Source organism: Chrysochloris asiatica, unplaced genomic scaffold (assembly GCF_000296735.1).
Source record: "Chrysochloris asiatica unplaced genomic scaffold, ChrAsi1.0 scaffold00009, whole genome shotgun sequence".
Taxonomy (NCBI): domain Eukaryota; kingdom Metazoa; phylum Chordata; class Mammalia; order Afrosoricida; family Chrysochloridae; genus Chrysochloris; species Chrysochloris asiatica.
In genome coordinates this window covers 25,036,156-25,051,547 of record NW_006408527.1, presented here as the reverse complement: position 1 = coordinate 25,051,547, position 15,392 = coordinate 25,036,156, and positions in this window count along the sequence as shown.

The window sequence follows — 15,392 nt, the reverse complement described above, 5'->3', positions numbered from 1 at the left end:
TCCAACATTTGATTTCATAACTGAGAATCAAATGACACCCAGTGTATAAGCCACTCATGCTGAGAGGAATGAAAAGCGCAATTTGGGATTCTAAAATGTATAGATCCAAGCCACATCCTTAATCTAATCTCTATGTATATTGCTAGGATAATTACTTTTTCAGCTTTCCAACAAATATTTGTCCGCTAATTGTATGCCAAGCACCATGCTGAGCCAGGTTCTAACTAGATGGCATGGGGGGGGGGGCGGAAATTGGTGGAAGTTTATTTAGATTATTATAGTTACCATACCATAAACAGTGCAGTTACTACTCTAAATAAAACATAATACTGTACAGAGAAGGTGAGAATAGTCTCCCAGGTAATGCATCCTGAATGGCAGGATAACTAACTATCACGTAAATCCCAGAGCTATGGTTCTGGAAGGTCCAGGTACAAGGCCAGGGACCCTGCTAGAAAATCTCTAGGTTCAGTTAAATGAGTATCTGTGGAGTCAGTTCCATGTCATGGTGTGACAATCCTATGTTTGTGTCAAAGTAGAACTGTAATCCACAGGGCTCTCAATGGCTGATTCAGGGGAAGTAGATTTCTAGGTCTTTCATCCAAGACACTTCTGGGTGGAATTAACCAATAATTAGTAGCTGAAATGTGTTACCCATTTTCACCACCCAGGGACTCCTTTGCTTAGTTACTACTTTAGAATTCTGGGAACCTGGATGTAGCCCAAGGAATAGATTGCTTAGAAATGAGGGAAACAGATTCTTTTCTGCTATCTTCATTATTAATTTTATTTTTATTTCCTTAAAAGTCATATCACAATGTGTTGCCAACAGTAAAAGAAGAGAGACATGAAATGAAAACGCATCCCCTCCTTCCTTTTGGTATTAGACTCCCTAGGAAAGATGTTAAATGGAAGATCTGAAAGCCAATCCTCCTGTCACTTTGCACAACTCATAAAGGACAAAACAGCTAATAGACCGCCAGAAGGGAGATGTTCATTAAACCAAGCAATTAGCCCTTTATCTGGCATGGGTGTGATGAAGCTAAATGAAATAAAATATAAAAGTCCAAAGCAATTTAAGCTTTTTAAAAGGAAAGACAAAGAATTCAAGTCAACAGGAGTAAAGGAACAAAGACGTAATGAACATCTGACTAGCATTTTAAACTTATAGGTGCCTTTCTCTTATCTTATTAGCGCCTCACAATAACCCTATTAAGAAGGAAAGGGAATACAGGTATTTCTGTGATCCCTTAATTGTGGGTCAATGAAATAAAAATGAAACACACACTTTATGTAAATGCATAGGATTCTATTGGAGTTATCCAATGCAGTCATACCGAAGCAAACTAGTAACCATGAATGAGACCAGAAAGAATAGAAAAGGATTTCCAGATAAGTTTGACTCTTGGAAGGTAGGTTGAGGATGTATTAGACACAAATGAACCAAGTCTCAGAGAGGTTAAAGTGGCTTGTTTAAGATTACATTGCTAGTTCACCAAGTTCATGTTCTGCATCCTAGTGAGATGAGTAACGTCTGGGGTCTTAAAAGTTAGCAAACAGCCATTTAAGATGCAATTAGTGTTCTCTTCTTGTCAGGAGCAAAAGAAAAATGAGGACATGAATCTCCAAGAAAAAAACTTATCTACAGGGATAGAATTCTATACAAGTCAGGGCTTCACCTACCCTAAGACCAGAAGGACTAGATGGTGGTCTGGCTATGACTGCTGCACATTCTAATTGGGGTCACAATGGGTGGGTCTAGATAGAATACAAGAAAAAAGTGGAACAGGACTCAAATTCTTAAAAACCCAGATTTAATTAAACCAGCTGAGACTAGAGGATTCCCTAAAACTGTTGTCCTAAGACATTCTTTAAACCCTAAACTGAAACTGCCTTTGAGGTCACCTTTTAGCAAAACTAATAGAATGACACACAAAATAAAGGATATTAGGTCCTGGCGTGGCGTCATAGGATAAGCAGCACTGGACTGCTAACTGCAAAGTTGGTAGTTCAAACCTACCAGCCCATTCCTTGGAAACCCTGTACAGGGTCTTTATGTGAAGGCACATAACAACAACAACATGGTGCCCCATTAGAAGTAGCTATATGAAAAAAATGGTGACGGTGATTGTGTGCCACTTCACGTCGGTTCTGATGCATAGAGATCCTGTATAGGGTTTCTGAGGCTGTAAATCTTTCAGGAAGCAGAAAGTCTCGTCTTTCTCCAAGGAAGCAACTGGTAAATTTAAATTGCTGACCTTTCAGTTAGCAGCACAGCTTGTATTCTACTATACTTCTTGGGCTCCTTAGATGAAACAAAATGGTTAACAATTACTCTAAAGATGAGAAAGTTAGAAAACCAAAAGGGAAGAACACGCTCAGCATTTCTCAAGCTGAAAAAACTGAGGGAAAAAGTCAGGCCTCGACTTGAAGTATTGAAGTATTATTTGGGCAAAATATTGAATGATGCAGAAAGCATCAAAAGATGAAAGGAATACACAGAGTCACTATACCAAAAGAAGTAGTCAAGAGATAGCATATATTCAAGAGACAATGGGACTGAAGGAAGAAGTCCAAACTTCACTGAAGGCATTGGCAAAGAACAAGGCTCCAGGAATTGATGGTATACAAATTGAAATCTTGCAACAAACTGATGCAGCACTGGAGGCACTCACACATCTTTGCCAAGAAATTTGGAAGACAGCTACCTGGACAACTGATTGGAAGAGACTTATATTAGTGCCCATTCCAAAGAAAAGTGATTCAACAGAATGCAGAAATCATCTGACAATATCATTAACATCACATAAAATTAAAATTGTGCTAAAGGTAATTTAAAAATGGCTGCAACTGCACATTGACAGGGAACTGCCAGAGGTTCAAGCCAGATTCAGATGAGGACATGGAATGAGGCATATCATTGTTGATGTCATATGGATAACAGAAAGTTGTCTACCTGTGCTTTATTGGCTATGCAGAGGCTTTTGACTGTATGAATTATGACAAGCTATGGACAACGTTGAGGAGAATAAGTATTCTGGAATACTTAATTGTGCTCATGAGGAACATGTATACAAACCAAGAAGTAGTTATTTGAACTTAACAAAGGGACACTGGATGGCTTAAAATCAAGAAAAGTGTGTGCCAAGGTTATATTCTTTCACCCTACTTATTCAATCTGTATGCTGAGCAAATTATCCTAGAAACTAGATTATGTGAAGAATATGGCTTCAGGATTAAAGGAAGATGCATTAACAACCTGCAATATACAGATGATACAACCTTCCTTGATAAAAGCAGAGGACTTTAAATACTTATTGATGAAGAGCAAAGACCACAGTCTTCAGTATGGATTGCACCTCAACATAAAGAAAACAAAATTCCTCATCACTGGATCAATAAATAACATCATAATAAATGGAGAAAAGATTCAAGTTGTCAAAGATTTCATTTTGTTTAGATTCATCATCAACATTCATGGAAGCAGCAGTCAAGAAATCAAACATTGTATTGCATTAGGCACATCTGCTGCACAAGACCTCTTTAAGGTGTTCAAGAGTAAAGATTCAGTTTGAGGATTAAAGTGCACCTGACAAAAGCAATGTTGTTTGCAAAAGTCTCATATACATGTTAAAGTTGAACAATGAATAAGGAAGACCATAATAGAATTGATGTATTTGAATTATGGTGTTGGTGGTCATGACATGCCCTGAAGTCAGTTCTGACTCTCAGCGACCCTTTACAGGGCTTCCAAGGCTGTAAATCTTTACGGGAACAGAAAGCCTCAGCTTTCTTCTGTGGAACATCTGGTAGTTTAGAACGGCTGACCTTAAGGTTCTCAGCCCGATTCATAATCACTGCACTACCAGAGCTCAATGGTTCCATGGACTGCCAGAACAACAAACAAATCTCTTTTGGAAGAAGCACAACAAGAATGCTCCTAAGAAGCCAAGATGGCCAGACTTCATCTCTCATACTTCGGACGTGTTAGGGTCCAGTCCCTGGAGAAGGATATCATGTTTGTAAATTGGAAGAACAGCAAAGAAGAGGGAGACCCCAAACAGGACGGATTGGCACCTTGGCCCCCAAAATAGGCTCAAGTGTAGCAGCAATTGTGAAGATGGTGCAGGACCCAGTAAGAATGTGAGTAGGTTGGTTTCTTCTGAAGATTTCCAATATGTAAGACTACCCTAGACAATTGTTGGTGTGAGAAATATTGCCAATACCCTGATACTGCCTCGATTCCTCTTACTAACTGGCCAGTCGGTATAAACCCCTGACTAGAACCTTACCTCAATGGGTCTCAGGAGGGAGAACTACAGTAGACCATCTTATCCCTTATGAGGTCACCGATAAGTTATCACGAGTGTTTATCAATGAATGCTCAAGAAATCCAACACGTACTCATTTTTGCGAGAATGAGGTTCTATTAAACGAGTTGGAAAAATCTGGAGCCAGACCCAGACAACGAGATGAGCCAGGTATGCCACATGGCTTCTCATTGACTGAGTACTATGGGGTGAAAAAGCTTCTCTATTTCCTTTTGATGGTTGCATTCTTATTTTAATGTTTCTACTTATTGAACAAGGAGCTCTGGTAGAGTAGTGGTTAGGAATCAGGCTGCCAACCTCAAGGTCGACAGTTCGAAATTACCAGCTGTTCTCCACAGGAGAAAGATGAGGCATTCTGCTCCCATAAAGATGTGCAGCCTCGGAAACCCTGTACAGGGTCGCTATGAGTTGGAACTGACTCCACAGTACTTAACAACAACAACTTATCCAACAAGTTCCCCCTCCCCTAATTTACCCTATTTACACATACCCCAGGTGCATGGGCTCCTGTTGTGCTATCATCCAACAACCTATGCCTCGGTCAATTAGCAAGTTTCTGGACCTTTGTTCCCTTATTCCTGAAGCTGGACCAGTTGAGATTATTTCTCATATTGGGAAGTGCCATCAAGTTGGTTAAGATTCATAGTTACCCTATAAAAAGTTTCTGAGGCTGTAAGTCTTTACTTGAACAGAAAGCCTCTTCTTTCTCCCTCAGAGCAGCTGGTGGATTGGAACTGCTGACCTTGTAGTTTTCAGTCCAACATGTAACCTCCTCTGCTGGCAGGGTTCCTTTTCTGTGTATACACACATAGCTCACTTAATTCTCACAATAACTCTGTATAATACTATCACGTCTGTATGAAGTTACCATCTTTACAGATGAAAAAGCTGAGTCTTGGAACTCAAGTAAATTATCCAGGGTTTCCTAGCTACAAGAATATATAAACTCTGGATTTGAATTCAATTCTATCCTGTTCAAAATCCATGATGTCTTAAAATGATTTTATATTGCTGCACATTCTACTATATTCTTTGCGCTTACTCCTTATCATTATATTTGCTAGACCTTGAGATACATAAGATTGTTTTCTGCCAAGTTAGCCAAAGGAATGTTAGGGAAAACATTAAATTTCATAGAGCTGGGGCATACACAGATGTAAGATGTATCTTGTGTATAAGATGCTGCATGAATACAATTAAACATGCAAACAGAAAAAAAAAACCAAAAAAACAAAATTGAACAATTGAAGAATCTATCCAAAACTCATGGACGCAGCAGTCAAGAAACCAAATGATGTATTTCATTAGGCAAATATGGTGCACAAGACCGCTTTTAAGTGTTCAAGAGGACTTAGAGATGCACCTGACCCAAACCATGATATTTTTCAATAGCCTCATACACATGTGAAAGTTAGACAATGAATTGGAAAGAGAAGAATTGATGCATTTGAGTTATGGTGTTCAGGAAATATTGAAAGTGTCATGGACTGCCTAAAGAACAAACAAATCTGTGTTGGAAGAAGTACAACCAGAGTGCTCCTTAGAAGCCAGAATGGCCAGATTTCATCTCTCATACTTTCAACATATTGTCAAGATGGACCAGTACCGGGAGATGGGCATCATGTTTGGTAAAGTGGAGGGTCATCATAAAACAGGACAACTTCAACCAAGATGGATTGGCACAGTGGTGCCATCAATGGCCTCACAAGCATAGCAATGTGAGAATGGTACAGGACAAGGAGGGCTTCATTCTGTTGTGCAAAGGTTCACAGAGAGTCAGAGCCAACTTGAGGGTACTTAACAAAAACAATGTTCTCTTGTTGTTAAGTGTCCTTGAGTCAGTTCTTATTCATAGCGGAAGTTGCTGGTGGGTTTGAACTACCAACCGTGCAGTTAGCAGTCTAGTGCTTATCATAACTACAACATCACATGAGGACTCAATTACCTCTAAATAAACAAATGGCTTTGGGAGATTAGGCAAATATTTTGATTAACTTGATTAACAGTCCAAGGAATGATCGCTATCCAAGGAATTAGGAAATCATTTGACAATATTAGAAATAGCTGTATAGTTGATAAAAGTTATTCATAAAGGAAATATTTTAGCATTCTATATTGCTGCAGGCAAACTGTATGGATATTAACATTTCTTTAACAAATTATATTTTCAAAGCCCTATAAAAAGAATCCCTAGCTGCCAAATCTCTCAGACAGTGAGAAATTTTATGTGATAAAGCAAATATTTTACTCATTCCAATTCACCTTCCATTGTCTTAAAGTAAATTGGGCAGATACTGATCAATCAGGTCAGATCCTGGCCTGAAAACTGGTAAGATTGCTTTTAGATAAAAGAAATTATAAACTGAGGCCATTCAGACCCCAAAGACATGTTCTAAAAGCTGACAACCTAAGGATTGTTCTCCACCGGGAAAATTGTTCATCTAGGTATATCCCCTCCCATTTCCTCAATATTCTGACCTTATCCCAGCTGGTCAGCCAGCCCTACAATCCATTTAGATTTCACAGCAGAAATAAAATGCACACATACTGTAGTCGCTGTAATTCAATTAATCTTCTCCTTGAGTTTCCTCTGCTCTGTGCCAGGGTCGTTTGTAAGGCCATCACTCACTCCAAACTGTTGCACCTGTACTGCTATTGTTAACACCCCTTCCTCCTTCTCACCCCCTCCCTCTACCGCTGTTCTCCTAGGCATGGTGTCCTAATCACCTTTTTCCCAGGCACAAAAGCTTTCCTCTGCAAGTGAGGAATGACAGAATTCCCCTAAGCGCTGGCAAGGAAATATTTAAATGTAATCAGAGGATCTCCCTTTGTTTTATTATTTTTCCCCTTAGGGAAATTAATCTCTCTAAGGTAATCTATGTATTCTTTTACTCTTCCGTGGAGGCGACATCATCATACAGTTCTGAAGTGGTCACAGCTTGCAAAGGCTAAATATTTTCTTCTCCTTCAGTGCTGACACAGATGATACGTGCCTGGTTTCCTCAAGCATCTCTAATTGAATACTTCGCTTCATTTAAATTGTTTCAAACTTGGCGTTGAGAAACATGTAGGTCTTCCACGCCTCCTCCCACCTAGAGCGTGGTTATGGAATCGTTGGCAGCTGTGGGTCTACTAGGGGCTCCCTCCCCCCCCCCTCCATCAGTGGCTGCTATAAACTCAAGCTTGAGAAACTTTCCGGCTCAGTTTTATCCCATCATTGCAAGTTTGTGGGCCTTTTCATGTAGGTCCTAATTGTTTTTATTGTTGTTAAGTGCCACCGAGTCGGTTCCGACCCATAGCAACCCTGTATACTATTTCTGAGGAGCAGCTGGTGGGTTTGAACCACTGACCTTGTGATTCAAACTGATCTTGTGGTTCAGCACATTATCCTGCAACACCACACCAATTGTTACTTTAATCAGGATAAAAGAGCTTAAAAAGACGTCAAAATGTGTTTAAGTTTCTGCTCTAAGCATTTGTGGTTTTGTGAGTCTAGGCAAACTACTTGACCTCTCTGAATTTCAGTTTCATTATTTATCTTGCACACATACACACAAAAACAGTTGCTGTTGATTTCATTCTGACTCAGAGCTGCCATGTGTGTCAGGGTAGAATTGTTTGTTTTCCAAAGGATTTTCAATGGCTGACTATTTTTTGGAAGTAGATCACTAAGTCTTTCTTTCCAGTCAACTAAGGGGGGACTTGAACTACCAATGTATGGGGGGATAATACCAACCTTATAGAGGTGCTGTGAGTCTTAAGTGGAAAAATGCATATAAAATGTCTTGTATAATAATACCTGACACATTTTATGGACTCAAGGTATGTAAATATCCCTCCTTACCATATAGTTATTTAGAAGTTATTGACTGTTCTCAAGTTGCAGGAGCCCTGGTGAAGCACTGAGTTAAGTGTTAGACAGTTAACTAAAAGGTCTGAGGTTTGAACTCACCAGCAGCTCCATGGAAAAAGTCTGAGACCATCTGGTCCCATCAAGATTTACAGTCTCGGAAGCCCTGTGGAGCAGTTCTACACTGTCCTATAGAATCACTGAGTCAGAATTGACTTCATGGCAATGGGTGTTGGCTCACATTGCAATTAGAGATAGAAGGCAAAAATGCAAACAGGTCTAGCTGGTACAGTGTCATTGTTATCCAACTGAAAAGTGACAGACAAACCTGAGGGATTAATGAAGGTGGTGGTTCTCAGTGACTGTTAAAATGCTGGTTACTGGGCCCTAAGTGAAATTTCTGATTTAGAAGTTTTAGGTTAGGCCCTGAAAATTTGTATTTATGAAAGGTTCCCATGTTTTGTTGCTGCTGCTGCTCCTGCTACTACTTGTTCAAAGGCCATATTTTGAGAACCAGCGCTTTAGGGGATATGAAAATGAGTGGTATGGGGGAAATAACGAGGTTGATAGAATTAAACAAGTATAGGATGCTTAATAGAATCCAAGTGTTAGAGAAACATTGCTAAAATCCATGGACCTTCAATCACTTTAGGCAAGGTTTCCAGAATGATAGTACATCCTCCCACCACACAAAAGAGATCCACTTACAATTTATCCCACAGAATTAAATTACTCTTGGTTCAAGCAGAGGGCCCTCTGACTGTATACGGTAATTTGGGAAGAAACAGAAGTCAGCAATGGCCGAAGCTAGCATTTCCTAACAATCAAGTGTAGCAGTGAGAGGAGATGTGAGGAGAAACCTCAGACCACACTAAGCACCTGATGTTGGGGAGAAGGGAGCAGCAATGTGTACTGATACACTGACACCCCAGAAAGCAGTTCCAGGCATGTGATATTGATTCATTTAATCCCTACTGATTGGTGTTAGGTGCCATCCAGTTGATTCTGACCTGTGCCATCCTCACAATTATAATGCTTGAACTCACTGTTGCTGATGCTATAAGCAATCCATCTTCTTGGGGGTCTTCCTCTTTTTCAGTGACCCTCCACTTTACCAAGTATGATGTCCTTCTTCAGGAACTGGTCCCTCCTAATAGTGTCCAAAGCATAAGACACTAAGTCTCATCCTTCAAAGGAACATTCTGGCTGTATTTCTTCTAAGGAAGATTTATTTGTTCTTCTGACAGTCCATGGTATTTTCAATATTCTTTGCCAAAATTATAATTCAAGTGCATTGATTTTTCTGTGGTCTTCCTTCTATGGATATCCTGCACCATCCTCACAATTGTGAAAGTTGGAAAATGAATAAGGAAGACCATACAAGAATAGGCAGTGTTTTGTTCTGCTGTATATAGGGTCACTATGAGTCAGTACCTTAAATCAGCAACATGAAGCTGTTGAAAACACCATGGCTTGAGTCAGGCACATCTTAGTCCTCAAACTGACATCTTTGTCTTCAACCATTTAAGGAGGTTTTTTGCAGCATATTTGCCTAATGCAATAGGTTTGTTTTGATTTCCTGACTGTTGATTTATTGCTTCTATGGGTGTTGATTTTAGATTCAATGAAAAGAAGTCTTTGACAACTTCAACCTTTTCTCCATTTATCATGATGTTATTTATTGGTCCAGTTGTAAAGATTTGCATTTTCTTTATATTGAGCTGCAATTCATAATGAAGGCTGTAATCTTAGATCTTCATCAGTAGGTATTTTAGGTTTTCTTCACTTCTAACAAGCAAAGTTGTGCCATTTGCACATTATAGCTTATTAATGAGTGTTCTACCAATCCTGATGCTGTGTTCTTATAATCCAGTTTCTCAGATCATTTGCTCAGTTTACAGATAGAGGAAGTACAGTGAAAGGATACAACTCCGTTGCAAATCTTTCCTAATGTCAAACCATTCAATATCCCCTTGTTCTGCTCTAATGATGGCTTCTTGGTCTATGTACGAGTTTTCTCATGAGCTCAATTAAGTGCTTGGAATTGCCATTCTTCATTAGAATGCCATAATGAAAATATTACCACTGTTGCTCTGTCAAAAATAGGAACTAATGCTCTGAAAGCTTAAGTCATTTGTCCATTTCCCTCAATTACTAAATGATGTAACCTGGAATTTTTCAGTTCCATCGGACTCCAGAGACTTTATATTCACTATGTCATTATCATTCCCATTTTTGAACAATGAAAGGTGTGGAGTTCCAAAATCCAAGCTTTTTTCTAGCTGTCCCATTCTGTGACTTACCAGATTTGCTTTCTTATATCTGCAGTAAAATTTTTATGTGGAAATAGTCCATACATTCCCAATACAGCTACATAATAGTATCGCTGTCTAAGCTATCAAACATCAGAGTATTTAATAATAGCAATTGTGTCCACCTGAGTTTGGCATTAACCTTAAGTTCCTAGACAAGTCTGCTGTCTTCCCTAGCTTACTAAAGGACCTTCTGCATCTAGATTAGTTGATGACCTTCATATGAAGCAATACAGGCTAGAAATAGAGTTGCCAGATTTAGCAACTAAAAATACAAGTCACTAGTTACATTTACATTTCATGTAAGCAATAAATGTTTTTAGTGTAAATTTGCCACATGCTTTGTTTTTGTAATGTGTCAGTGTTGTTAAGTGCCATCTGGTTGATTCCTCCTCATAGTGACCCTATGTGACAGCTCCATAGGGTTTTTTCTAGGCTGCTATTTCTATAGGAACACATTGCCAGGCCGTCTCCTGTGAGTCTATTGAGAGGCTCAAATTGCAAACCTTTCTGTTAGCAACCAAGCGTGTAACTGCTGCATCACCAAGGCTCCTTATATTAGGACCATTGTTGTTGCTGTTAACTGTCATCAAGTTGGTTCTGACTCATATTGTGAGGGTTTCTGAGGCTGTGTGGTGCAGTAGATAAGCAATCGACCACAAGTTTGGTTTGAACCACAAGGTCAGTGATTCACACTCACAAGCTGCTCCTTGGAAACCCTATATATAGGGGCACTATGCATCAGAACCAACTTGACAGCACTTAACAACAACAACATGTTTATTTCATTTGACAATTTCAATTGTGAAACTCCCTGACAGGTCATCCTTAGGCTCTTTATTATGAAAAAGGGAGAATGGGCTAAATCTTGACCAATGTGTGCACCAGGAAAAGATTAGAAGCAAAGTCCCTTTCCTCATGTCTGCAGTATGCAGCAGTCGATTCCTTCTGCTCCTTGGGCTGCAGTGGGTGAGACTTGTGAACTATCTACAGCTTCGACATCACTTTATAAATCATTACTCACTTCCTGGCCATTAACATTACCAAACAACAAGGGACAACTTGTAAGCTATTATCTTGTAGCCAAGTCCTTGTTTAGAGGTATATCAAAGACATTAGCTCACCAAATACATTCACACATGTTAACATAGAATTCTTTTCCTAAAATATCTTAAATCCATCCTCCATATTTGTTACACATTTTAAAAATTATTAACCTATAAATACCCTGACATGTCCTTCTCTTTCACTACTGTTGTTCACTATAGCCTTATCAAATAATCAAGGTTTTTAATCTTGACTGTAATCCCTGCTATCATCAAAGACATTACTAAACATCTAAAACCATTAGCTAATGCATAAAATCTAGTCCAAACCAGAAGGTCTGCCCTGAGAGCTTTCCTAGGTACCGGGAATACAACAATGACTAAGACAGCCTTTCTGAGCCCATTTAAGATCACTGGGAAATGTGAAATATTTGGGAAGTATTCATCAGCCTTTTTAGACTATAGTAGGTAGCTGGTGCCCACTCAGTGCATTATTATACTTTCCTTAGTATTGCCTCTAGCCTTTGAAAACAGAAAGGTGGTCTGGTGGTGCTATGAGATACAGAAGAGAATCCTGGCAACAATTTGAATGGATTGTGTCCACTCAGTAATTTCTGTCTCTGCTTCCTTGACCACATGGATAACAACAAGATACACAACTGATTCAAGCTACCACAATCATATCTTCTTGTCTGTAAATTTGGAATAGAGACTAAGAGACAGAAACCAGCCTCTGAATGTGGTTGGAACTATTTATGACACAGGGCCTGGAGAGATGGGGAGTAATCACTTCTGCATGGACTAGAGACATGGAAGCCCAATCAAGAAAGAAAAGAGAATGAAGAGAGAATGACTTCTTCAATCCTTTCATATACTTGTTAAGTGTCTACCACATGTCAAATGCAGTTTAGACTCTCCCAACAGAAGATTAAAACACAAAAGTTATCAATCAATCAGTAATTTACAGGTTATCAAATAAGCACTACAGAGACTAATTTTAAAGGAAATAGAGATAACAAGTTCAAGAATGCTACAAAGTAGTACCCGTAGCCCAGTGGTTAAAAGCTCAGCTATTAACCAAAAGATTGATAGTTCGAAGCCACTCAGCTGTGTCACAGGACAAAAGACGGCAATCAGTTCCCCAAAAGATTTCAGCCTAAGAAACCCTTTGGGGAAGTTAAGTTTTGTAATAGAGGGTTTCTATGAATCTAGCAGTCGCTAAAGAAGGATATTGTTTGGTAAGGTGGAGGGTCCTCAGAAGCCCATATACAGGGTCGCTGTGGGTAGGAAAAGGAGCTCTGGTAGCATAGCCATTAAAATTGGGCTGCTAACCTCAGGGTCAACACTTGGAAATTACTAGCTGTTCTTCAGGAGAAAGATGAGGCTTTCTGCTCCCATAAAGATTTAAAACCTCGGCTCAGGATTGAGCAGTGCTTCGTTCTGTTGTGCATAGGGTCTCTATGAGTTGGTACTGACTCCATGGCACCTAACAAAAATGAGTCAGAATTGACTGGAAGAGCAGTCATGAAGACAAAAAGAGTTGAGGGTGAAACGCAGAGTTTTGTTTTTTGTTTTTAAATATTTTATAGTGAATTATGTGATCATTTCCATGGGAGACCATTAGCTTTGCATTTATCCTATCGTACGTAAACCATTTCATTGCCATGGTTACAATCTCCTCCATGCATCATCAACCAACCAAAGGGTATACCCTGCAAGCCTGCCCCCCTGGTCATCAGCACACAGTCCCTCTCCCTCTCTGGGTCTAGAGTCCCCAGCCGCTCCATCTCTCCATGTCACTCTGGCATAGCTGTTTCTCTGGATGTGGTCCTGCACTCCACTGAGCTGAGCTATTTTGGTTCTTTGAAATGTTCCTGAACTCCTACAACTGATACATCCTAAAGGCTGTGTCAACTTCCCACCCTAAAGGCTAAACTATATTTGCTTACAATGGCTAATAAAACAGTTATCTCCTTTGCTTTTGTCAAGTATTTAGTAATCACAGGTTATATGCCTACTGTGTGAAGTCAGGCAGGCAACAAGCTACAGTGAATATAGTGTAGTCACCTGGAGGAAAGACAAATGAGAAAGAATGAGTTAAGTAAGGAAGAGAAAACAACAGAAAATCGGTAGGCAGTAGAGCAGTTGCTAAGACTTCAGCACTCAGTTCACGGCTAGAAGGTGCTGAAGGTTGGAACAGTTTTATTTTCCCTGGAAAGCTGCTAGCCTTCAGGCAGTACCACAAACAAGTGATGTATCTGCATTATAATGTAGCATGCAGTATTTTGAACCACTTCAGGCTTCATTAGGTGAAGGTATCACATGAATCATGTTACACTAAGCTTGGGAGAGATAGCTCATCTTTGTTCCTTGTCTTGAGATTACAGTGTGTTCTGCTTTTCTTATATTTTAAAATGTAGAGATATCAAAAAATGTTAAGACTTCACTTTATCTAGTGCATCAAAATACACCCTGAGCACACCTACCATTGTAGAACATACCATAGCAAAGACAACTTGTGCTGTTGCATTGGTTCATGAACTTGCTTCACCTCACCTCTCTCCAGCAGTAGTGATCATAAGCTATGGCGGGTCCTACCATACCTGGGTTTCAAAATGTTCCAAATGTTTCCTATGGTCTTCTTGTTCTTTATTCCTTTTAATAGCCTATCCTGTTTCACACCCACAGCAATATATTTCAAGATTGAGCTTAATCAACACCCCTCTTGAACTTTCTGAAAGATTTGCCTTCGTCCCCCAAAACATTGACCATTTCCTCTTTTTTCTTCCCTTCTCCCACTGTGCCAATTACATAGACTAGTCTAAGCACTGGATCACAAGTCAGCAGTTCAAACTCAACAGCTGCTCCTTGAAAATGCTATACAGGTTGCTATGTGTCTGAACCTACTCAGTGGTACTTTACAACAACAGTCTAGCATCAAGAGTCCCTAAGCAGGACATAAAAGGCTAAGAAGCACTGTATAATTTAAATGAAATTTTAGTGGTTCGAAGCCATCTACAAGCACCTCTGGAGAAAGGCCAGACAATTTGCTACCAAAAGATCCTAACTTTCAAAACCCAAGTTGATGAACTTGACCTACACCTAAGGATGCAGTAGCTCAAAAGATGGAACAAATCTTTACAGTGAGGATCATTCCCAAGCCCTCAATACACAGGGTAGACAGGGATGGGCAACGTGTACATTGGCTACCCAAAATAGGGGGCTACAAAGGCAAGAAGTGATTGGCTTACAAGCTTTCAAGAGGGAGCCTAGATCCAGAGGGCATGGAGGAAGGTAGAATCTCCACTAAGTAGTATCCAATCTGTCTGGGTGGGGCTGATGAAAGAAGATGTGGATCGCACGCATGTGGTACAACAGTTAATAATTACTATCAGGACTGACTGTGAAGGTTAGAAATGTAAAGGGGAGTGGTTGACTTGGCAGTCCAGGAGCAGAGGTCCCTGGGACCATCAAGGGAGAAGACTGGAATGTGGGACCCTAGCCGGAGCAACAGTGACGCCAGAGATGGAGGCAGAGATGATGACATGGAGAGATGGAATAGCTGGGGAGTCTAGATCCAGAGAGGGAGAGAGACTGTGTGCTGACGACCAGGGGGTAGGCTTGTGGGGTATACCCTTTGGTTGGCTGATGATGCATGGAGGGGATTGTAACCATAGCAATGAAAGGATATATGATAGGATGAATGTAAAACTAATGTGCACCCATGGAAGCTATCACATAATTCACAATACAATGTTAAAAAACAACAACAACCCTATAGAGCACAGTTCTACTCTACAACACATATGGCTGCCATGAGTCATCAGAATCAACTCTTTACCAACTAGTTATT